General features: G+C 43.1%; 1 protein-coding gene across 3 annotated transcripts in view; it reads left to right on the forward strand.

Annotated features, from left to right (window-relative positions):
- Positions 1–26374, forward strand: part of NTM (neurotrimin) — a 975363-nt gene that overhangs the window by 315700 nt on the left and 633289 nt on the right. The window lies entirely within an intron of this gene.

A 26374-nucleotide genomic window follows, 5' to 3' on the forward strand; every position in this document is an offset into this window, starting at 1 on the left:
GCTCTCACATGTTCCAATGCCTGGAGAGATGAAGAAAACCACTCTGTTGCTTCTCAGTGTTCCAGCAGTGAAATGTACATCAAACAGAGATGTAGATCCACCCAGGATGGAAATCGGAAGGCCAGCAAGGATGCCATGAATCCTAGGTCCTCTCTACCCCATCTCCCCTCCCACAGGGCAGGCTGGGACTGCACTCCTCAGAGGGTGGGGTCAAGGCTATTCTCACCCTTCCTGCCGACAGCTGGCACCCCGGGCCAGCCCCTCCCACTCTCGCCACCTGCCAGTCTTCCAGAGAGACTCAGCAATACCAATGATTATTGGTCGTATACCTATTCCCTGGGCAGAGGGATTCTCATTTACATGGTGGCTCCCTAGTCCACACATGATGAAATTCTGTGGGATAACCCTATGCTGTTGTGTTGGCAATGACAGCAGAGAGGACATGAACCTGGTGGTCTTGCAGGTGGGGATCCATGTTGCTGAATTCATGATGAGATCTCAGGATCACTCATGATGAGATCAGCACGTCTGTCCCCTCCCACATCTGTCCCTGAGCTCATCTATTTGTGCAACTGGGTAGAGGAGCACACCAAGCTGGCAGAGAAAAGGCCCAGAATGCAGACGAGAGAAAAGCATGACACGCAATGAGGCTTCCCTGAACTCCTTGGTACAGCTCACACGTTCACAGATATTTCATTAGGAATATGAACAAAACTGCCAGAATGCCGGAAATCGAGGGGCAGGCATTCTCCCAGGGCTATGCATGTAGCAGGTAGAGATGTGAACCCCAGTACCGGAAGAGGTGGGCGTGGCACACAAACACCCAGGGATCAGATGGACAGAACCAGGCCTGAGCCAGCCCAGAGCAGTCCCCAGGGGCTGTGGAGATGCTGCCCCGGCTCAGCGCCCACCCACCCAGCAGAACCGAAGCACCGAGGGGACCCCACGCTTCCCCAGAAGGGAGAGCTTTCTCTGCCCTCAGAAACAGCACCGTGGACGCTGCCTTGTACCGAAATACAGAGCAAACTTCCCATCTGCAAGATGTCAGAGTGCGGGGTGAGGGGCCTGAGGGTGGGGGTACGGCTGGAAGCAGTGAGCAGCAGTCTGGGGTCCGGGGAAGGCCGGACGTGGCTGCTAAGAGTAGGCTGTGGCCCACATCCTTGGGGAAACAAAATGGTTGGATTCCTCCTTATAGTTTGAGATCCTGGAGCAGAGTCAGCCTGAGGCACAGGACGGGTGAAGACGGGGCTCAGAAGGAAGCTCTTTGTCCCGTCCACCCTGTCACTTCTCCATCAGCACGGAGAGAAATGTCAAGGGGCGGTGGGGGTGGGGGAAGTGGAAGCTGCCTTGGATCAAACCCAGGCAGGAGAAGAAGAAATCCTCAGCGAGGGCCCTTGGAGCCGGTGGGGAGCAAGGGGCTTCGATCACTCAGCGGGGCCTGGCCCTTTCTGGAAGGATGTGCGATCTGGGTGGGCGAGTCTCAGACGGCAGAGGATCAGGCACCTGCCCGACCCTGGCGCCAGGGAGCCCTGGGCTGTCCTCTAAGCAAAGCCTGCAGCCCTCGGAGGGCGCACCAGGGGCCCAGGCCACCCCTGGCCCTGCACCCACAGCCTACGGCCCCTCCTCCCGCCGTGCCAGGGCGGTTCTTTCCGTCCTTAACCTTTGCGGAACGTAGTTCAGATCCTCAGGCCCAGCAAGCGCCCCAATGTCGCGGCCAGGGCCGCGGTGAGTTCGCCCCTGTGGGCCCGGGCCCAAGGCGCTGCCCGGGTGATCAGACAGCTTCTTGGGCGACTGCTCCTCTTCCGCCCCGTGCACCCAGGGAGTCCACGTCACGAGGAGCTCCGGGCCCAGGCTGGCCGAGCCGAGACCCGCGGGACGTGGGCAGGCGTGGACCCCACCCCACCGCGCTCCCTCCAGGGCGGTGTCCTCGCCTGGACTCCATCCCCTCGTCTTCCCTGAAAGCCCCTCCCGACTTCTCTTCCATCTCCTTCGCTGTTTTCTCTCCTCCTCTTCCATGTTGTCTTCTCCTGAATATAAACCCCAAGGGGGTAAAGATCGCAACCCCAGGGCGCGCCCCCCACGCGGCCCGGCGCCCGCCGCCCCGCGCTCCCGCTCGGCCCCGCCAGGTGGCGCTGGCGCGTTCTTTCCGCGGGGCGGGGCTGAGCGCGGTGGGGTGGGCGGGGCGGAGCGATCCCGGGGCTGGGAGGGAGGCGGCGCAGCCACAGAGCTCCGCCAGGTACCACGCGTCTTTCATGTGTCATGTTACTCATTAGTCATAACACAAATAAAACAAGACTGCTGGGCGAGGTAAATATCGTTAGCTTTTCTAAATGAAGAATTGAACATTAGGGCATCTGATCAAGAAAAAACCGGGAGCTGGACCCCCTCCTGGACGGGATGGTGGGCGGGCGTGGGAACTGTCATCAAGGCATCCCACGTGGCCCCTAGGCGAGCACCAGTGAAAAGTCTCAAAGGGAAGGGAGGAAAAACAGAGGAAATGGGCAGGGAGTCCCAGGCTGACGCTTCGCCGTTCTTTACAACCTTGGTCTTTCCTTGTCCTTCCACTCTGGGGATTGAGACCTTCCCTCCAGGATTGCCTCTGATGCCCCTAAAGCCCGCCTACCAGAGGTGCCGCCTCCCATATAGACCTCTGAGAGGTGCTGGCACAGGGCTAGCCCATCTCCCGTGCAGACCTCTGGGTGGTGCTGGCACAGGGCTAGCCCATCTCCCACGCGGACCTCTGGGTGATGCTGGTACAGGGCTAGCCCATCTCCCACGTGGACCTCTGGGTGATGCTGGTACAAGGCTAGCCCGTCTCCCACGCAGATCTCTGAATAATGCTAGGTCCTTTTTGAAGAAACTGAGAGAAAAAGAGAGGGGACAGAGATAAAACAGAAGGAGAGTAGACAGAGGAATGAGAGTAGACAGAGGAATGAGCGTAGACAGAGGAAAGAGAGAGCATTTCCATTGTGGTATCTGGGCCAAGAAATGCGGCCATATAAAACTCTTCTTACGTGAGCTTTGATGTGGCATCAGGGATGAAAGTGCCTTCTCTAGCTTCATAAAGGGTGTCACATAAACGCGGAGAGTCGGGCAAGAACCCAAGAAACCAAATCACCCAAACCTCTGTGTGACTCCTTCAGGATTATAGACCTTGAAAGTCAGAGGCAAAAAAGGGGTTAAAAAGGAGACTCGATTGACTAGTGATTCCAGGAAGGAATCAAAGGGATGAATGTCACTGCGCATTCAGGGTTAGTTTCAGATGCTTCAGCCAAGAAATCACATGGCAGGTCATTAAATGAATTTAGCTGGGATTCTGGGTTTTACACTGTGGTTAATTAATCTATATAAGTATTTATAATGGTAATGGCCAAGTAGCGACCATCAGCCAAGACAAATCATTAGAAGGCAAAGTTGGGCAGGTCTGCAGATGGGTTGGGGAGGGGTGGGGTTGGGAGTTTGGCCTTGCGTGAAATCACTGTGTTCCGGGCATGGGGGTCAGGGCAGAGGTGGGCTGGGGGAGCTCACAAACAACCCCAGAGCTCAGGAGTCAACACCCTGGGCCGGCTGACTGCGAGTGGGGCAGAGGCTGATTAAGGGGATTGCTTTCCTCTTTCTTAGTTGTTCTGTCTCTGTGAGGGATGGGGAAAAAATCTCCAGCTGAAAAATGTCACCTTCAGCCTGACACTGGAGCCAGAGCATTTACAAATCTGCCTGTCACCGTGACAGCCTGACAGATAGCAACCTTAGCCGACACGGAGTTAAATTGCCATGATAAGTCTTGCAAAAAGTTTTGGTTCTTAAGATTTTTATCATCAAGACAGGTTAAGGAATGGGGGGCATGGCTTCCAAACAGGAAGGAGACTCAGGCCCGGCGCCTGGCTTCCCAGGAAATCCAGCAGCTGCAGGATTATCTATTACCTGAGGGGAGGTGACAGGAGAAAATTAGCTAGCACCAGCCCCATCTGTTGCTGAGCACCGTTTATTTCGCCTTCCCTTAATTCACTTGGTTTGTCATTTTTCCTTTGTCTCAGTGTCATCCACCCAAACCCTACATATAAATGCCCTGGTGTTCCCAGCTGGGCATTGTGGCTGCAGAGACAAAGCTTCGGGTATCTTTTCAATGAGCTGCAGTCACTATGGAGTGTCTCTCTCCTCCCCTCTCCACTGTCATTTCCTCCATAATTGATTAGAAACTGGAAGCGAGAGAGGAGAAGCTATGATTGCTTTTACAGCCTGGGTCTGCAGGTGGAAGCACATTCCTGTTTGACTTCGTCTCTGGAGACCTGTCTCTGTCAGGAAAAGGTGGCAGAGTATTCACGCGGTATAGCAGACTCGTGTCACCAGGAGAGAGATTGCAGAATCTGGGCTCTCACATATTCTTGGATGCTTGGTCACCCACCTCTCCCCAACTTTCGTTTTCTCCTCTGTCACGTGGATCTAACACTTGTTCTCCTCCCTGCCAAGGTTGTTGTGAAGACTAAATGAGATGGTATTTGCAGATGCTCACTACATCATGTAGAGGCTTCTTCAATGAGAACATGCACTTAAAGCACTTAATGGTGCCTTACATATGAGAACTGTTCAATAAGGCCCATTATTATTAGTGAGAATGTAAGTAATTGTGGTGACTTGTTACCCTTGCAGCATCTACTCTTTCTCTAGTTCCCAAGCTACATATGGGCTTCCTTCACCATTTATTGAGTCTCCATGGGCAGCACTGTATTCTGTCTTAGGGTTATGGCGATTTTTAAAAATGCGAACACAATGTCCTTGCTGGGTCTAGAAGCTGAGTCTGGTGGGAAAGGACTGTGACAGAGTGGGAAGCAGGGCTTAGGTCTGCATCCAACTCGGAGTAGGGGGAGGGAGTTGCCGGAGAAGGCCCGATGGAGAAAGTGACATCCCTCTGGGTTCTGAAGAGCTTAGCCGCTTGCTTGGTGGCGGGAAAGGGCGTGCAAGTCTGAAGCGGGAAATGCAATGAACGACCTCAGGCAGGACAGGGAGCTGGGCCTGGGAACCGCGGGCTGGAACCCCCGGAGGACGGTTCCAGAGCCGAGACTGGACGTGTAGACAGAGGAGCTCTCACCCAAGGAGCAGACTCAGTTTTATGCCAAGACCCTGAGCTTTTCTGAAGGGCATAAAGGCTTTTAAACAGGATCGGGTGAGCCTGATGATCACTCAGGACTGGGTGGGGGGTGAATGCAGAGGAAAGATCAGCTGACAATGCAGGAATCTAGAACTCTCAGGGAAACTGCCTGCCTTCGGACTGGCTCAGCGCCCTGGCAGTCGGAACGCGGCCTGGGAAGGGACGAGCCCCAGCAGAGGGGCCGTCGGCGAGCCATGAAATTGCGAGCTGCTGCCACCAGAGGGCAGTGTTGGACGGGCTGCGAGGCGCGCCGCCGCCGGGAGGTTGCAGGGGGGAGCTGTCTGCCAGAGGAAATACACGATGCGTTGTCCAGGACATTCTCACCTTAAAATATTCTGGGTCACGGACAGGCTGAGGATTTTAGGACCCACCCCCCGCCCTGGAAAGAAAAATCTCTGTGACGAGATATGCACTGGGTTTGCATGAGAATTCAGAGTGTGGCCTCAGTGTCTCGGCCAGGCACCCAGATGCCACCTGCACACCTCTGGCTTGGTGTTGGTTTTATTGTGCTTGTCCTAAACCTAGCAGCTCCCCGTGAGATGATGTCAAGGACTGGACTGGGCTAGCTCAGAAAGGTTTCCTGAACGGATGACTTTACACAAAGCTTCATGCCAGCACATGTTTTCATACACATTGTCTCACTGAATTTTCAGAGTGATCCTAGGAGGCACCTATTCAGGTTTTATAAATGCAATTCAGAGAAGTTACATGGCTTTCCAGGAAATGAGGTAGTTGGGTTTTGGTCCAAGAGCTCAGACTCTTTCCTCTGTACCCACCAAATCTTCTCAATCTCCTTTGTCCTTTGAAGTGGGGTGTTTTTCTCTTCCACAAGTGTCCAATCTGTGAATAGAGCGTGTTTAGGAGCAACTTCACCTGCATGCCCACCTTGAGAACTAGGGGATGGAGCAGCGGGTGGAGAACCAGAAAGTCTGAGCATTTATCGTGACAGAGGTCTTACATGGACGTTTCCCACGTAATCCTTAAGGCAACCTCCTGGGTAGGGTTATCATCCCAATGTTCCATGGAGGAAAGAGGCTCAGAGAGGTAAGCTTTCCCAAAGAAACACAGCTAGTATCTATCAGAGGTCTATGTCCCATCATACCTGTGCTCTGGACTCTGCTCCTGCCCTGAGAGTGACAGCAGCTGCAGTGTGTGTGCTGCTCGAAGGACAGGGCTGGAGTGCATGAGAAAAACTGGACCTGTGGTGCAGAAAGGTGCATGTCTAATTATCGTTGCAATAAACTAGCTTCTCAACAGAAAGTGTTGTTGATGTGATAGACTTGAAAGAACCCACAGCCAAAGGGACCCGGCCTCTGGGGGAAGGATGGCTAATTGTACTTGGGACAAAAAGAGCTACTCACCTCAGAGAGAAGCCATTTCCTTGGCAGTATGGGGTGTGGGGTGACATTGGGTGCTCATTGTCGTGTGATGGCTGGAGAAGGATGACACAGCACAAGACGCACCTGGGGAGGCCAGCAGGAAGGAGAGTTGAATGCAAGCCCAGGAAAACGGGGCTTGATGATATGGTTTTGTATGGGAGTCTCAAGTTGCTTGAGTTAAGGTTGTCTGGGAGACAGAAGTTACACCAGCACCCAGCACCATTACTTACTAGGCTCCAAAGAGGAAGACGTATCAAGTTTTACGGACCTTCCCTTCTGCCCACAAGCCTGGATCAGACCACATAAGATTGTGTTTCCATTTTCCATACGGATTCTGGACTCTTTCCAGAGAGTCATTCTTTCTCTATTAGTCCTTTTCTTTCATATGCCCCGTAGCTAAGTGACCCTCCACTCTACCTAACCTCTCTGAGCCTGATTCTCATGTGATAAATGTGCATGATATACTCTCCTAATCGCACTGCTGTGGGAAGGGAAAGAATTGGCATAAATAATAGCAATTAGCTCAGGCAGTGGCCCATGTTAAAGCCAAATAAATATTGGTTTTATCTCTTGTTTCACCTTTGTGTCTCAAACAGGCACACTCACTCATACACACACACACGCACGCACACACACACACAAGGCAAACCACAACCCTTGCCAATAAATCTATGCTAAGTCAGAGTTAACTTAGAAAATCAACATGGTGCAGAGGCTTTTAAAGGACTGACATTCCTCGGGTTATGGAAAACAATAATAATAAATCTTAAGGAATGTCACCTTGCCCCTGGCACTGAAGACAAGAACCCGTTTCGTTAGTGGAATAGCCCTGAGTATATGGAGAAAAGCGACAGAGATGATCTGTTCACAGCAAGGAGAGAGTGGCAGTTTTTAGACGAAGCCGGCTGGGGCACGGTGGACTTGCCATGTAATTGTCAGGCTCTTTGCTTATTAATTTCTCAGATTTCCTTTCAAGATAAGGACACAAGGTAAGATGGATGTGAATATAATAAGCACAGAGATTACAGTCATTAAAATTTTAGAATGAACTGGAAAATGTGGACACATTAGTCTGCAGTCGGTCAGATGGGCTTCTCAGAGCCTCTTGGAGACCACTGAGGGCTGCTGCCTGTGCCACCGGTGTGGGGCAATTTTGAAAACCTTACTTGATCTACTGCTGCAGCTTCGTCCAGAGTACTGTCTGATTGTTTTACATATTGGCTGATTATTTTCCATGCCCAGGACCTTTAGTAACCTTGGAAAATTGTTGGCCCTCCATTATCTCAAGTACCATTTGTCAGCCCTCTTTCTGGAGCTCCTGTTAGGCATGTGTTGGGTCTTCTCACTCTTAACTGCTCTTCCATAGTCCCCATTTCTGTATTTCTGGGTAACTTGCCAGGATTTATCTTCCAATTCAGTAATTTTATCTTTTCTGACAATGTTTAACCATTCCTTGAGATTTTTAAATTTTCCTGACTTGATTTTTTGTTTTCAAAACTCTGTGTACTAGGAATATACTTTTTAATGTCCTTTGATTTATGTATTTGACTCTTAGGTATTTCCACATGAATTCTTGCATAGTCCCTGTTGCGTTATTTGATTACTTGCCATTCACAGGAGCTAAGAAGGTGTGGTTTGTGGTTCTTGCTCATGCTCAGTTGTTTTCTCCTGGGCTTGGTAATTCAGATTTTGAGAACAACTTCAGGAGGAAAACATGGGAACTAGAACTCCTGTGTTGCCTGGAAAAGAGCCAGAGATTTAATTGATTCACAGTTCAGCAGGGCTGGGGAAGCCTCAGGAAACTTACAATCCTCCCAAAATAGTTCTATGTTTGCCTCTGTCAGGGGCCCCAGTAGTGAATCCACATAGGAAGTATATATCTGTATCCCAAATTCACCTGCAGCACAGACCTGCAATTACACATTCCCTGGAGAGACAGAGCTGCTTCATCCAGAGCTCAGGTCAAGACAGAGCTTATTGTCTTGTTGTCCCCATGTTAATATTGGAATCTTTTCTCTAATTCAACTTTTAGAGGTTGTCTAAGGTTCCAACTTTATGGAATATTCCACAGCCTTCCAGAGTGAAAGTGTCATTCAGTTCCTTGCCTCAGGTTCCTGGTACACCCTGGCCACCTGGGGCACAGGAACAGAAGGTGTACACCCCACCCAAGCCCAGTGCTCATACACTTACCACTCTATTTCATGACTCCTTTGTGTCCTGGGTCTTTGGATAATTCCCTTGTTCTCTTGCAATCATAATCATCACTAGTGACATCACCATCATGGCCAACATTGATAGAGACTTTGTGTTACATGCATGCTCTGCTCTAACTGCTTCCCATGAATGCCTCATGTAACCCGCATAACAACACGATGAGGCAGATGCTGTAATTATTCCCATTTTACAGATGAGGGAAATGTGATTTCCTTTAAAAACCAGACATTTCCCATTGGAAAGAAAAGTCCTCAAGATTTAGCTAATAATTTTATAAGAGGAAGAGGAGAAAGCCAAGGAGGAGAAGGATAAGAAGTTCACAAAGGAAAAGGATTTTCCAGGGTTTACATGGTGAGTTCACATCAAAGTCAGAACCAGCGCCCTCTGTCCTTGCTCTCAGCCCAGTGCCAGGCTTCTCTGTTTGGTGTATTCTTTTCATGAAGTTCTACTGATTTCTTACATTGTAGCCCAGATATGATTTGCTGAGGGATATCTGAGAGAAAGTGTATGGTGTCCTTTCCGTAAAGCGTACCTTGACTGTTTTTTCAAATCTCTCTGTTGCTACTAATCTTTCTAACTTACCTTGATATTGGGAAGTGTGGTCTTTGGAGCCATGGATGGAGAATTAACTAGGGAAACATAAGGGGTGATGGAATTAATTCATTGTATCTTGATTATGGTGGCAACTATACAGGAATATAAGATTGTCAAAATTCATTGACTTGTTCACTTAATGTATGTTCATCTTAATGCTTGTAAATTATACCTTAACAATGTTAACTAAAAAAGTAATTAAACTCCCATACTGAACAAGGAGGGATCTAGAGCACTGAATCTACACAGATTCTCTGAGCTCAGTCTAGGAAGAGAAGTGGGGCTGAACTATATAGAAGGTGTTGAAATTAGAAATGTACTTTCCAGGAATAAATTAAAAATTGAGTTTTTGTCCACCTACAATAATCAGGCACTGTGCCAGCTCCTAGGACTAGAAGGAAAACTATCTCAGATATAAGCTTATAATCTAACAGAGAAGACAAAAAGTAGAATGATTAAATTCAGTGAGTAAGTGCTATGTTAGAGGCAGGAGTAGGTTGCAAAGGAGAAACATCAAATACAGATGAATGGCACAAGAGGCTTCCTGCAGGACATTCATACAGAGCCTGAGAAATCAGGAGAACTCCTCCAGGATCACTAGCTGTATTGGTTCATTCTCATGCTGCTAATAAAGACAAACCTGAGACTGGGTAACTTATAAAGGAAAGAGGTCTAACTGACTCACAGTTCAGCAAGGCTGGGAAAGCCTCAGGAAACTTACAATCATGGAGGAAGGGGAAGCAAACACACCCTTATTCACATGATGGCAGGAAAGAGAAGTGCCAAGCAACAGGGGGAAAAGTCCCTTATAAAACCATCAGATCTCATGAGAACAGCATGACAGTAACCGCCCTCATGATTAAATTACCTCCCACCAGGTCCCTCCCACTACACGTGGAGATTATGGGAACTACAGTTCAAGATGGGATTTGGGTGGGGACACAGACAAACCATATCACTAGCCAAAGCAGCAGGGGTGTGTGAGTGTGTGTGTGGGTGTGTGTGTATTTGGTATCTTGAACTAGACCACTGCTCTTCAAGACCAGATCTCTTGACCACGTAGAAGCCAGGATAGCACATTTAGCTGGAAGCTAATTGTGAAGCTGGGAAATTATCCATGTATAGTGATGTTGAGCACAAACTCATGTTCATGTTCAGGTAAGAAGCAGAGCATTTTGGGCCCCTTTTTTTAGGAGTTGCCTAATTTTACTTCATTTGCTATTTCTGCTTATATTGGTTACCAAAGAATTGTCTTTCTTGGCCAGAGACTCAATGCCTTATTCTAAATGTAAGGAAAATCCTTCCTTTTGTTGAAACTTCAGAAACTTTCTAATTACCTGCCTTTATTCAATACTTTGAAAGCAGTTGTATGCCTGTCATAATGTTTGCACCCTAACACTCTTTTCTCTTCATTCCACACTTTCTCTTTAAGAGATCCCCCCTTCTCCCATAGTTTTAGTTACCTGTAAGTTCACAACTGTTTATTCTATATCTCTCGCCGAAATCTGTCTTCTTAGCTCCACTTGACCCAGTTGCTTACTGGGTCATTATGATCGTCTAGCTTCTTGATGACCTACTTGTTTATTGGGTTACAATAATGGCAAAGAATTACACTGTGCTTACTGTGTGCCAGGCACAGGTCTCTGCACTTCACATGTATTAATTCATTTAATCCTTACAGCAACACTTTCAGGAATGTGCTAGTATTGTATAGCATCCTGTTGGATCCCTTCCAGGCACCTCATACTCAATGTGTGCAGAACTGATGTAACCCTCATTCCCCTGAAACCTGCAACTCAACCTTCTGTACTTCACGTTTTATTGATGCCATCTTTTAACCAGGTGCTCAAACATGAAACCTAGAAATTGTTCTTGACCTTTTCCATACGCAACCAGTAATTTACCACCAAAACTTTTCCCTTCAACTTTTCTTAGGAGAAGTAGCATCATATAGTAGCTACAGGTTTTGTCTCTGGAGTCAGACGGCTTAGATATGCATCCTGTTCTGCCATTTACTAGCTGTGAGTCCTTACAGAAGTTTCTTAAAGTTTCTGAACCCTAGTTTTCTTGCGATAATTAAACAAGTTAAAACATGTAATATGTTTAGGACAGTACTTGGGACAAAGTAATAAAATATTTCTTTGTCTTTCTCAGTTTCCAGTTGGTGGACAGTATAATACACTAAAAGAACAAAAAGCAACAAGGGTTTTGCTAAAGAACAAAGCAATTGGTGACATACAGACCTGGGATTATGTCAACTTTTTACCACCTGCTATATACATGACTTGGGCAAGTTGGTGAATCCACTGAGCCTGGTTTCTTTATCTGTAAAATAAAGATAATACCACCTACCACAGGGCCATTGCCAGGAATAAATGAAAAACTGTATGTAAATTGCTTAGAACCATCCCAGGCATATGAGAACAGTATATGTTATTCTTTTTCTCTTCCGATCACTGCTCTTGAATTCCCTCATCTACTACTAAGAAGGAAATAATTAGCTGCCCTAGAAGCAACTGGGCATGGTGGATGAGACAAAAGAAGGGAGCCACTCAACACATTTGTCAGTTTTGCTATAGGAACTACAGGATCCAGAGGCATGGGCAGGGATTCTGCCTCTGCCATGCCTAGCTCTCCAGCTTTATAAATCATGGCCTATGTGTTTATTCTTCACCAATGTCCAATACTCGTATTTCTGGAAAAGTATATTCCTCAACCTTACCATCCTCATTATAGCAAGTAGTGGGCTCCTCAATGCTGCAGGCCTTGTTATTTCTTCATTTAATGGTATGTCCATGGGGCCTTAGGGCATGAGGTCCTAGACAAATGCAAGGCTGTCTCTACTCCATCAGATGGAAGGCCAGGAAAGCCAAGGGAGGGGTGGAAATAGGGGGTGGAGGGGTAGATGCATCATGGATGGACCCCAGTGCAAAATGAAAATGCAGGACCCTGGTTTTAAAAGTATCGAGTATTTCATGATGGCAGTAGCAGACCGTTAAACCAAATATGGGACCTTTCTGAGCTTGAGGCCCTATGCAACTGTGTGTATGTGTGTCACACAACCATGGCACCTGTCCTTGGTGGGAAAGATGTGGCTCCCTTTTCCACAGTGTCCTGCTGCCTTCTCTCAGATGCTCACAAAGAGCCCAAACCACCCTCAGACATGGCTTTGTCTTCTTTCCTCTCTACTCGGACATTAGGAGATTACCTTGTGAAGCAGAGTTCCTGACACCACATCTTCCATCCCAGCTTCACCAGGGATCAGCCTACACTTGGAACTCCTGATCTATCAGGGTCTGCTTTTCCAATGAGCTTTACTCCTTCTCTTTAAAAAGAAAACAATATGGTAGTGATGAAGTGTCGATTCTTAAACGTCAACATATAGTGAGTGCTACTTTAATTCCACATAAACTGCTTTTAGCATAAATTCCCATTTCATCTTTAAAATGATCTCATCATCACAATAGTAGCTACTGTAATAATTCCATCTTACAGATAACATACAGATTTGGAGAGATCCAGCATCTTGTCCAAGGTCACACAACGAGCAGGTGGTGGCACTGGGTTTAGAACTCACTCTCCACTCTCAACTCCTGAGTGAGGGAAGAGTGCCCAGAGCGTGGAGAGGTGCATCATGGGACGAAACAGCAGCAGCAACAGACAAATAGGAGGAAGAAATAAACCATCTCTCTAATAGAAATATTAAACACTATCAAGATACCATTTTTTCCCAAGTGACTATTGTTTTAAGGCAATTCCTAACAAAATACCAATAATTTTGTTTGGTTTTGTTGGAATGGCTTTCTGGGAGAATAATGCTGATTTTTAGCTACAGACAAGAAAACTGTAAAATAGAAAAATTATACAGGATAGGAGGAATAGCCCCGGCCGTTTTGAAACATTCCACAAAGCTGCAATAATATAAATGGTAAGTTTTAGGCATAAGAGTTGATAGATTGATGTGTATAACAAAATAGATTGCCCTGAAGCACTCTTATACAATATAGGAATTTTGTGTATGAATATGACAATTTGGGAAATCAGTTAGGGAAGAAGGGGATAGTCAAAATTGTTGTAGGAATCACTGATTAACTATTAGTGAAAAATCTATATAGATCCCAACCCTTGGATTATAGAGAAGAAAGTAAAAAAGCAAAGTCATTAACATTAGAAGTATTGAGTTAGATAGGAGGAATAAGTTCTGGTGTTCTATTTCACAACAAAGCTGAGTATACTTCATAATAATGTGTTGTACATTTCAAAATAGCCAAAGAGAGTATGTAAAATACTCTCTTCACAAAGAGATGATAAACATTTTAGGTGATTGATATGTTAATTACTTTGATTTGATCACTCCCGAATGTATACATGTATCATAATACCACTTTGCATCCCACAAATACATACAATGTTTTCCAATTAAATGTTTTTAAAAATGTAGAAGTAAATACAAATAAATATACATCAGGATTTTGGAAGGAGAAAGTCTGTGTATGCCCAAAGCAATGACATAAATAATGGATGAAAGACTGATGAATTTGGCTGCATTAAGATCAAATCTCTCTGAATGTCAAACATCATAAAATTTAAAAACAGTATGTCAGCCAGATGGCAGAACAGGATATCCCAGCTCTTGTCTCCTCACAGAAGCACTGCTTGGAATAATGCACACACAAAAATACTTTCACAGGAGTCAAAGAATCCAGATGAGAGGCCACAGCACCTTGGTGGAGCAGGGAAATAAGAAAGCTGCATTGAAGAGAGTAAGAAGGAGTTTCACGTTACTCATGTCACCACCCCCCAAAGGCCACTCAGCCTAGTGTGAAGAAAGATAGGCTTGCATGAGGGGAAGAGAGCGAAGTGAGTAGCCTACTGTGCTGCAGACCCAACAATAGGTTAGCTCCAGTGAACCCCAATTCCAGGCCCATATTACTCATGTCACCACCCCCCAAAAGGCCACTCAGCCTAGTGTGGAGAAAGATACCCTTGCATGAGGGGAAGAGAGCAAAGTTAGTAGTGTACTTTGCTGCAGACCCAACAACAGATAAATCAGCTCCAGTGAACCCCAATTCCAGGCCAGGCCTACAGCCCCAGTCTCCAGGTCTGCCTCAGTGGCCCCAGGCTCCAGACCCACTTCCATACCAAGCCAGCCTCTAGGGTTGCATCCACAGAACTGGGCTTTAGATCCACTTCAGCACCCAACCAGCTCTAGTGACTCCAGACTCCAGGTTGGCTCATGTGGTTCCAGGCTCTAGGCTAGCCCTTACAATCCCTGGTTCCAAGCCGGTCTGTATTGACTTAAGACCCCTGAGGACTCAAAGCCTAAGATACTCAAGCACCGGGCTGGTTCCCACAGAACCTGGCTCTACGTTCATCTCCATAGACCCAGTCTCCAGGCCCATACCAGGAGACCCCAGTGCCAGGTCAGCTCTTCTGGATTCAGAATGGAATCACACATGTGGACCCAAGCCCCAGGCTCATTCATGGGGACCAAGGCTCTAGTCTTGCCCTCACAGACCCAGGCACTGGGTTGACTCCTATGGACCCAAGTTCTAGGCTCATTCATCCACTAACCCAGACACAGGCCCCTCCAGCAAGAGGACTTCAATAGCAAGCCTCACTATGGACCTCATTAGATGGCCCCACCCAAAATCTCTGTAGAAGCTGATTGGTGAAGGACTTTACGTAACAAGGCAATATGTAAAAACTGGAAAATATGCCTCATTTTTAAAATGCAGATACCAGTGCAAAGCCACAAGGATCACAAATAATCAGGAAAATGTGACATGACCAAAGAAACAAAATGAAGCACTAGTAACTGACCACAGAAAAATGGAGAACTACAAACTTTCTGACAAAGCATTTAAAATAATCATCTTAAAGAAGTGCAGTGAGCTACAAAGAACACACAAAGATAACTAAAAATCGGGAAAATAACACATGAACAAAATAAGAAGTTCAACAAAAAGAAATCATTTTAAAAAACAGAAATCTGGAGATGAAGAACATAATGACTGAACTGAAAAGTTCCATAGAGAACTTCAAAGAAGAAAAGAGAATCAGTGAGCTCAAAGACAGGTCATTTGAAATTACCCAGTCAGAAGAATAAAGAGAAAAAAAGATTGAAAAACAGTGACAAAAGCCTCTAAGAGTTACAGGACACAATCAAGGAACCAATACACACATTATAGGAGTTTAAGAAGGATCAGAGAAAGAGAATGGGACAGAAAGGTCATTTAAAGACGTAATGACAAAAACTTCCAACATCTGGAGAAGGAAATGAACATCCAAATCCATGATTCCAAAACAACCCCAGAGAGATTAAACAGAAAGAGATTGTCACAAGGCACATTATAGTTAAATTTGAAAAAGTCAAAAACCTGGAAAATTTTGGAAGCAGCAAAAGAAAAGTGACTTGTATTCAAGGGAAAATTCCCTGTAAGACTATCAGCAGATTTCTCAGCAGAAATCTTGCAGGTAAGGTGAGAGGGGATGATATACTCAAAGTGCTAAAAGGAAAAAAAAAAAAAACTCTCAAGCAAGAATACTTTACTCAGCAAAGCTGTCCTATGCAAATGTAAAAAACTAAAGACTCACCCAGGCAAATGAAAGCTGAGGGCACTCAGCACCACCAGATTTGCCTTTCAAGAAATGCTCAAATGAGTTCTTCAAGTTGAAATGAAAGGATACCAACAATATGAATGAATAAAACTCTTTATGAAGGTAAGATTCAGAATACTACAATACTGTAATGATGGTGTATAAATTACCTGTAACTCTGCTATAGAAGTTAAAAGATAAAATCATTAAAAATAACCGTAGCTACAATAATTTGTCAATAAATACACAATATAAAAAAGGCATAAATTGTCACATCAATAACATATAATGTGGAAAGAAGAAAAGTTAAAGTGTAGAGTTTATGTATGCAGTTTAAGTTAGGTTGTTTTCAGATTAAAATGGACTTATAACTGTAAGATATTTTATAGAAGCCTCATGATAACCACAAAGAAAATACCTGTGTGAGGTACACAAAAGAGAAAGTAATTGAAGTATACTATTACTACAAAAAATCAAATCACAGAGGAAGACAGAAAGAGAGGAGGAAAGGAAAACAATGCTGTCAGAAAACAATTAACCAAATAGCCAGAACAGGTCCTTATCTATCAATAATTACTGTAAATGTAAATGGATTAAAATCTCTAATCAAAAGACATATAAGACTGAATTATAAAAGAAGATCCAACTGCATGCTGCCTTTCAGAGACTCATATTAGCTTTAAGGACAGATATAGGCAGAGAGTGAAGGAATAGAAGAAGATAATCCATGCAAATGGTAGCCAAACGAGAATAGGAATGGCTATACTTATACTGGAAAAAATAGAACTTTAAATCAAAAATTGTCAGAAAAGGCAAAAAAAGGCCATTATATAATGATAAAGGTATCAATTCATGAAGAAGATATAACAATTTTAAATATGGATGTGCCCAGTATTGAAGCACCTAGATACATAAACATTAACAAAACAAAAGGGAGAAATAGAAGGCAATGCCATAATAGTAAGAGACTCAAATACCTCATTTACAATAATGTATAGATCACTCAGACAGAAGAATCAATAAGAAAACAATGGATTTGAGCAACATAATAGATTAAAGGGATCCTAACCTAAAAAACATAAGGAACATTCCATCCAACAGCAGCAAAATACATATTATTTTCAAGTGCACATATAACATTCTCCAGGATCAATCATACACTAGGCCTTCAATCAAGTCTTAAGCAACTTAAGATTTAAATTTTATCGAGTATCTTTTATAACCATAATGGTATGAAACTAGAAATCAATAACAGGAGGAAAATTGGAAAATTTACAAATATGTAGAAATTAAACAACCCACTGCTGAACAATTAATGTGTAAAGGAAGAAATAAAAGGGGAATTTTTTTAAAATCTTAAAATGAACAAACATAAAAACACAACATACTAAAACACATAACATGCAGCAAAAGAAATCTTTTTTATTTTACTTTATTTTATTTTTTTGAGATGGAGTCTTGCTCTGTCGCCCGGGCTGGAGTGCAGTGGCATGATCTCAGCTCACTGCAAGCTCTGCCTCTCGGGTTCACACCATTCTCCTGCCTCAGCCTCCTGAGTAGCTGGGACTACAGATGCCCGCCACCTCACCCGGCTAGTTTTTTGTATTTTTTAGTGGAGACGTGGTTTCACCATGTTAGCCAGGATGGTCTCGATCTCCTGACCTTGTGATCCACCCGTCTCGGCCTCCCAAAGTGCTGGGATTACAGGCTTGAGCCACCGCGCCCGGCCCCTTTACTTTATTTTTAAAAGACATAATAATTGTATACATTTGTGAGGTACAATGTGATATTGTGATATATGTACACATTGTGAGATGATTGAATCAAGCTAATTAACATATTTTAACCTCACTACTTATCATTTCTTTGTGATTATAACTTTTAAATTTTACTTTTTAATAGCTTTGAAATACACAATACATTATTATTAACTATAGTCACCATGCTATGTAATAGATCACTAAAACATAGTCTTTCTGTCTAAGCGAAGTATTCTTCCTGTTGAACTAAAACTTTGAATACTTTGGCCAACATCTCCCCTTACCCCACCCAGCCCACCCCTGAGTCCCTCAAAACTACTATTCTACTCTTTACACGTTCAACTTTTTAAGATTCCATATGCAGTAAGATCATGCAGTATTTGTCTTTCTGTGCCCGGTTTATTCAACTTAGCATAATGTCCTTCAGGTTCATTCGTATTGTTATGAATGAAGAATTTCCCCTTTGTAAAGGCTGAATAGTATTTCATTGTGTGTATATGTCACATTTTCTTTATTCATTCATCCATTGATGGACACTTAGTTGTTTCCATATCTTGATTACTATAAATAATTCTGCAAAGAACGTGAGACTGCAGGTATCTCTTCAATATACTAATGTCAATTCCTGTGGATATATTCCCAGAAGTGGAATTGCTGGATTATATTGTAATTTTATTTTTAGTTTTGAAAGGGACCTCAATATTGTTTTTTATAATGGTTATACTAATTAACATTCCCACTGACAGTGTTCAAGTGTTCTCTTTATTACGCATTCTTTCCAGCACTGTTTATCTTTTATTTTTTTAATAAGTCATTCTAACAAGTCTGAGCAGGTGCTTTTGACAAAATTCAATATCTCTTCATTAGAAAAACCTCTCAATAAATTAGGTACAGAAAGAATGTACTTCAACATAACAAAGGTCCTAGGTGACAAGTCCACAGCTAACATCATACTGAGTGGTGAAAAGCTGAAAACTTTTCCTCTAGGATCAAGAAGAAGACAGGATGCCCACTGCCACCACTTCTACTCAATGTAGTATTGAAAGTTTTAGACAGAGCAATTAGGCAAGAAAAATAAATAAAAAGCATCCAAATTAAAAAATAAGTAAAATTGCCTCTCTTAGTATTGAAAGGATCTTACATAGAGGAAACTCTAAAGACTGACTGTACCAAAAAAACTGGTAAGACTAATGTTTGAATTCACTGACATTATAGGCCACAAAATCAACATACAAAAATTAGTGAGAACTAACAATAAGCTATCTGAAAAATAAATTAATTAAGAAAACAGTCAATTTGGGTAAATATTTTCAGCAATATAACAAACCATTAATACCCTTAATATATGAAGAACTTCCTAAATAAATAAGAAAAACATGAATTCTTCAATAGTAAAATAAACTGAAAATATGAAGAGCTAGTTAAAATGTATGAATGTTTGAGAAACATCAACTTCTAATCACTTTTTATCAAATAATTTAAATTAATATAAAATTTAGATGGACCTGTGTTTGTCTCATGAATTCGTAAAAGTTAGAAAAATATTGACTTCATTTTGGCAGTATGTATTCCTAAACATTAACATTAGAGATGTAAGACAAAAAGCAGTTTGGCTGCATGAAACAAAGGTATTAAAATATACCTGTGTTCCCATTAATAGCATTATCTCCTAGGGTGATTAAAAAATAACTGAGAAAAATATTTTTTTAAAAGACTGTTTTATTGTAGTGTTTTAGGAAATAGAAAAATAGTGGAAGCAACCTAAATACCCAATAGAATGATTACACACAGTCAGTATAACACAAATCATGAAATAACTGAAATTTGCACATCTCATTTATTCATGAAAAATATATTGAGGGCCTTCCATATGTTTTTATGGGCATAAACCCTGAAATACCAACGAATCAAACAACAAAAAAAGAGCTTCTTTCTCTTCAGAAGCTTACATTTTTTGCGGGGATAAAATGGGTAAGAAGCATAATGTAACCCATATTTTTAGCAAATGTTGAAAGATGATAAATGCTGAGAAGAAAACTATGTCTGGGTAGGTGATGGGGCATAGCAGGGAATGAGGAGGTGCCGTTGCAATTTTAAAGTGAATTGTAACTGTCCTCACTTGGAAGGTGTCCTTTGAACAAATGCATGAAAGCAACAATGGAGCAAGTTTTATGGGGAGAGAAGAAAACATTCTATATGGAGGGGGAAAATGTGCAAAGTTCTCTTTGCGGATATGAGCGTTGCTGGTGTGTTCAAGAACAGGAAGGAGGTCAAGGTGGCTGGTGCAGAATGAGCAGCAGGGAAGGACAGGATAATAAGAGTAAGGTGGGGAGGAGGGGAAGAGAAGTAACTACCTAAGTGTGGGGTTGTGGAGGCCATTCCAGAAACTTCTGCTTTTACTCGAGGTAAATGGAAATCTATTGGCAGCTTCTGAGCAGAGGAATGACATGAAATGACTCATGTTTTAAACAGATCCCTGTGGTTGCACTGGTGTTTGTAGGCTCTAGGGGGCAAGAGTGGAAGCAGGGAGACTTGTCGGGAGGCTATTTTGCAATAATGCGAGAAATAAACGATGGTGGAAGCAGTAGAGGTGACAAGACATGATTAGTTTGAATGTAAAGGCAACAAGATTTCCTAATGGATTGGTTGTCAGATGTAAAAATAAGGTAGGAGTCAAAGTTAACCTAAAAGTTTTTGGCCTTGGCACTTGGAGGGATGAAGTTGGATAACCGAGATGAGCATAACCTTGGTTAGGGAAGACCAGCAGTCATTTTTGGACATGTTAACTTCAAGATGTCTGCTGGCTTTGTTGACTAGACAGTTGCAGCTTAGGGCAGGTGTCTTGCACAGGATTGACCCAGTTGAGAGTTATCAGTATATAAATGGAGTTTAAAGCCATAAACCTTGAATAAGATCCTAAAATGGAGTGAATATAGATACAAAAGAGAGTTCGCCCAAGGTGTGAGCCTTAGGCACTCCAGAACTGACGGGAAGGAGGGAAGAAGAGAAATCTGCAAAGTGGTTGAGAGGAAAGAGTCCTCGTGATGGAAGGAAAAAATAAGACAAAACAGGAGAGTGTGGTATCCTGGAGGCTAAAGGAAGAGACTATACTGTAACAAGGAATTGCTTAGCAGTGCTGAATGCTGCTGTGTGATTACTGAGAACTGCACACTGGATTAGCAATTCCGAGGCCATTTTGACCTTGACGAGAACAGTGTGAGTGCATTGGTGCGGTCAAAGAGGGGGTGGAGCAGAAAGCCATGAGAGACAGAATGACTGAACAAACCCATTCACTGCTATCAGATACCAAATTCTTTCACCAACTCAGGACAACTCTCAACTCTTTCTATATCCTCTATCTTCTGCTTTCCCTAGATTACTTTTGTCAGCATACAAATATTCTCTTACCTATTTTTCAAATTTCTCTTATCTATTTTTCAAAACTACTTAATGACATGGAAAAATACCTGTGATATCTGGTATGCAGTGCATAACACCAAGAATATTTAAGGTGATGCCACCGTCCCTACCAACAAACCCCTCAGCAAGCAGTCCATGCTCCCCATGGCTGAAGAGAGTAGGGCCGGGGAGGAAAGGGTTGCTCTCCCAGAGTCTTCCCTGGCTCTGTTTTTTCTCCAGCTCTGTACTGGAATCTTATTATTGGTTTTGATTCTGGTAGTTATTTTATTTCTGTCGTGATATCTACTCAAACATGAGAGTCAGTCCCTTGCCTTTAATTCACTAATGGAGTAGTTTTCAAAATGTGATACCCAAACCAGCACCATTAACAGCAACTGAGAAGTTGTAAAAAATGCAAACTCTCTGGTTCCACCCAAGGCTCAGTGAATCAGAAACTTTTTGGCTGGGACACAGAGTCTGTGGTTTGCAAGCCTTCAGAGTCATTCTGCTTCACTACTCCGAACCCTCCACAAATCCAAGGCTGTGCTACGTAGGAAATGTTTCCATAGAGGCATTTGTGGGTTACCTAGAAGGACCACACCTCATGCCACCCTGCAAACAACTAAAAATGATGGATGGACATTCCTCCTTGTAGAAATGCCTTTTCCCTGCCCCTGTCCCCACCAAGGAGTATTTCTGGCTACTGCGCTGGTTCCCTTCTCTCCAAGGCCTCTTTTTTTCCCCTTTTCTCTCCTTATTCTCTCAAAAATAGAAGCAATGTTTCCAATTGTCTTTGGAAGAACAATTTAGTTGCACGTAACCTTTGTTGTCTTTTCTCTTTCCAATGCTTATACCCTCAAAAACATCCTCCAAATAAAGACAAACAGTTCTTAAGAGGAGGAGTGCTGCTGTTGGCTGTCAGAACTACCTTCTCACATACTTCTGTGTGTATATTTATAGATCTAAATATGTGTGTATGTGTATAAATACACTAGAGATAAATAGAAATCATCATATGTATACACATATGTATCAATAAAATGAAATGTGAGCAGTTACCCATAACTAGTGGGATATAAATGGCTTAGGTTTTCTCCCCCTTCTTTTCCTACTTATTTGCATTTTCCAAATTTCCTGCAGTAGATACATTTAACTCATAGAGATAAGTGATTTTTTTTTTTTTTTAAGACAGGATCTCACTCTGTCACTCAGGCTGGAGTGCATTGGCATGATCTCAGCTCAAGTGATCTTCCCACCTCAGCCTCCCGAGTAGCTGGGACTACAGATGCATGCCACCACACCAGCCTAATTTTTGTATTTTTTATAGACATGGAGTTTTTCCATGTTGCCCAGTACGTCTCAAACTCCTGAGTTCAAACAATCTGCCCGCCTCAGGCTCCCAAATTGCTAGGAGCCATGGTGCCCAGCCAAGACAAGTGAAAACCAAGGAAGAAAGGAAGAAAGGAAGAAAGCCGGGGAGGGAGGGATAAAGAAAGAAAAAAGAGAAGGAAGGAAGGAAGAAAATCAGGAAGGAAAGGAGGAAGGAAGAAAAAGAATGAAAAAGAAGGAAGGAAGAAGTAGAGAAAAGAAAAGAGCAGAAAACTAGCAGCAGAGAGGGAGCCCCGGTTGGTCAGGGGTGGAGGTTGCAGGCCTGCTCATGGTGGTGTATATGTCCCCAGTATTGCGTCTCACCCTCTGCTGCTGCCAGGTGTCTCCACGGAACAACATAAGGCTAAGAATTTAGTCTCTCATTGTAGGGAAAACAAGGATGTCATGCTATACACCAGGTGTGTAGTGATAAAGAAATGCAAATTTTTGGAGCAACAAAACAGAAAAATGGTTAAGTACATGTTCTAAATATAAACTACACAATGCCATAATACAAGTAAAAGAAAGGGAAGGAAAACGTAACAATCTGGTGAGGTACAAAAGGGTCTTGTTGTCCCTTAGCTGTGATGAAGTTCTGTTTCCAACCATTGCCTTTTTGTCCTCTTCCTGTCTACATGGTCCAGCCTAGTCTGTCTCTACTTATCCTCAGCTAGTAAATGAAGTCCAGATGTTAAATGCCTCATTAACACTTCTTGCCACCAGGAGCAATTGTGTCCCAAGTGATTTTCTTAACTTCTCTGGGCCCAATTCATTCTTTTCTATTTGTTTGGAGAACTAGTATCTGAAAAACCTTTCCTCTCTTCCTTGCAGTATGTTTTCCTTTCCTGTTTATCTCCACAAAGTGTATGTTTACGCTACAAGTAGGCAATCATATCGTTTTTCCCTCTGCATTTCCAAGTCTTACTCAGGCTACCTCCTCTTATTTTAGAGTCAAGTTCAATATGCTGTGTTGTTAGCAGTGGCAAATCTGTACAGGTCTGCAGCAACCTTAATTTTTGCTTCCTCAGAAGAAAGACTTAGACTGAGAGGCATAAGGCAGAAGGAGAGACCGATGCAAGTTTTAAAGCAGGACTGAAAGTTTATTAAAAAGTTTTAGAACAGGAATAAAAGGAAGTAAAGTACACTTAGAAGAGGGCCAAGCGGGTGACTTGAGAGCTTTTAGTGCACGGTTTGAGCTTTGACTTGGACTTTGTTATGTTGGCATTCTGCATGTGCAGTGTCCTGCCAGCACCTTGGAGGGGCTGCACGTGCAGTGTCCTGCCAGCACCTGGGAGGGGCTGCACGTGCAGTGTCCTGCCAGCACCTGGGAGGGGCTGCACGTGCAGTGTCCTGCCAGCACCTGGGAGGGGCTGCATGTGCAGTGTCCTGCCAGCACCTGGGAGGGGCTGCATGTGCAGTGTTTACGGAAGTTGTGCACGTGCTCACTTGAGGCGTTCTTCCCTTACTAGTCGAGTATTTCTAGAGGAAGGTCATGTACCAGTTAAAGTCTGCCATTCTGCCTCATAGGGCACATGCTTGAGCCCACTCACCCAACTCCTGATATCTTACCTAGAAGCTGCTGACCACCAGCTTCAGATTTGTTTTTCCAAAAAGTTCCCTCATTTCTTTTTGTAATCTGTTCTTCCTGTCAGCCTCCTTTCCTCCTCCTTCTATCCCCTCCCCCAAATTCAGGCAATCACTGATCTCCTTTCTGTCACCATAAATTCATTTGCATTTTCTAGAGTTTCATATATTTGGAATCACACATGATGTACTCACTTTTGTCTGGCTTCCTTCACTCAGTGTAATCATTTAGAGATATTTATCCATGTTGTTGCATGTATTAGTAGTTCATTTTTATCGCTGAAAACTATTCCACAGTATGCGTAAACCTTGTGTTTATGCATTCACTGATTGATGTACATTTGGGTTGTTTCCAGTCCTTGGTTAGTAAAAATAAAGCTCCAATGAGCATTCATAAACCAGTCTTCGCATGGTGTCTTAGTCCTTTCAAGCTGCTGTAACAAAACATTACAAGAGCAGCTTGTAAACAACAGAAGTTGTTCTCACAGTTCCAAAGTCTGAGAAGTCCAAGATCACGACACCAGCCAATTCAGTTCTGCTGAGGACCCACTTTCTGGTTCGTGGATGGCACTCTCTAGCTATGTCTTTACATGGTGGAAGGGGAAAAACAAGTGCCCTTGGGCCTTTCTTATAAGAGCACTAATCCCATTCATGAGAGCTCTGCCCTCATGACCTAATCACCTCCCAAAAGACCCCACCTTCTAATACCATCACCTTGAGAGTTAGAATTGCTTTCAACATGAATCTTGGAGGGGTACAAATATTCAGACCATAGCCTATGCTCATATGGTTTTACTTCTTTTGAGTTACTACCTAGAAGTGGAATAGCTGAATCATATAGTAGGTGTATATTTAGCTTTTAAGAAATTCCCTGTTTTTCAAAATGGTTGTACCATTTTTCATTCCCACCAGCAGTATATGAGAGTTTAATTTCCTCCACACCATTTCCAACTTTGGAATTTTCATCGCAGCAATTCTAATTCTGATAGTGTTATCTCATTGTGGTTTTAATTTGCATTTCCCTGATGACTAATAATGTTCAGCGCCTCTTAGTGTGCTTACTTTCTGACCATGTGTCTTTTTTGGTGAAGTGCCTGTTCAAATATTTTCATTGCTTTTCTTTTCTCCATTGACTTGCTGTATCATCTTTATCAAAAATCAGTTGTCTTTGTCAGCATGGATCCATTTCTGGACTCTGTTTTGCTTCACTGACCTATTTTTCTGTATTTATGCTAATACTATACTGTTGATTACTAAAGCTTTGTTGTTGTTGCTGTTGTTTTTTGATATGGAGTCTCATTATGTCACCTAGTCTGCAGTGCAGTGGCATAATCATAGCTCACTGCAGCCTTTCCCTCCTGGGCTTAAGCAATCCTCCTGCCTCAGCCTCCTAAGTAGTTGGGACTACAGGCACTTACCACTACACACAGCTAATTTAAAATTGTTTTCTAGGGATGAGGTTTTCTTATGTTTCCCAGGCTGGTCTTGAACTCCTGGGTTCAAGCAATCCTCCGGTCTCATCCTCCCAAAGTGCTGGGACTACAAGTGTGAGCCACCTTAATCAACTTGATTACTATAGCTTTAAACCAAGTCTTCAAGTCAGATAGTGGTAGGCCTCCAACTTGTTCTTTTTCAAAATTGTTTTGACTTTTCTGTATCTTTTGCACTTCCATATAGATTTTTTTTTAATTAGCTTGCCAATCTCTACTAAAAAATTTCCTGGTATTTGGATTGAAATTATGTTGAATTTATACATTAATATGGAGAAAATGACATTTTAATAATATTGAGTCTCATGACTGATTAGCTCAGTATATGTCTCTATTTATGTAGGTTTTCTTTAATGTCTTTCACTGCAATTTTGTAGTCTTCAACCTACAGATCTTGGATATCCCTTGTCAAATTTACCTCTAAGTATTTAAATTTTTAATGACCTTTTCTAATGACATTTTAAACATTTCAATTTCACATTGTTCATTGCTAGTATATAAAAATACAACAGATTTTTGCATAGAATTTCTTGTCTTGTAACAATGCTACACTTGTTAGTTCTAGTAGTTTTTATAGATTTCATCAGATATTCTATATGACAATCAACTAATCTACAAATGACAGTTTTACTTCTTGCTTTCCAGCATGAATGCCTTTTATTTCTTCTTGCCTTATTGTATTAGCTAGATTCTCCAGTACAATGTTGAATAGAAGTCATGTGAATGGACATTCTTCTCTTGTTCCTGATTTCACAGGGAAAGCATTCAGTCTTTTATCTTTAGATATGCTGATAGCTGTAGGTTTTTTATACCTGTTCTTTATCAGTTTGAGAAAGTTCT

Source organism: Colobus angolensis, unplaced genomic scaffold, assembly GCF_000951035.1.
Source record: "Colobus angolensis palliatus isolate OR3802 unplaced genomic scaffold, Cang.pa_1.0 Scaffold137, whole genome shotgun sequence".
Lineage (NCBI taxonomy): Eukaryota > Metazoa > Chordata > Mammalia > Primates > Cercopithecidae > Colobus > Colobus angolensis.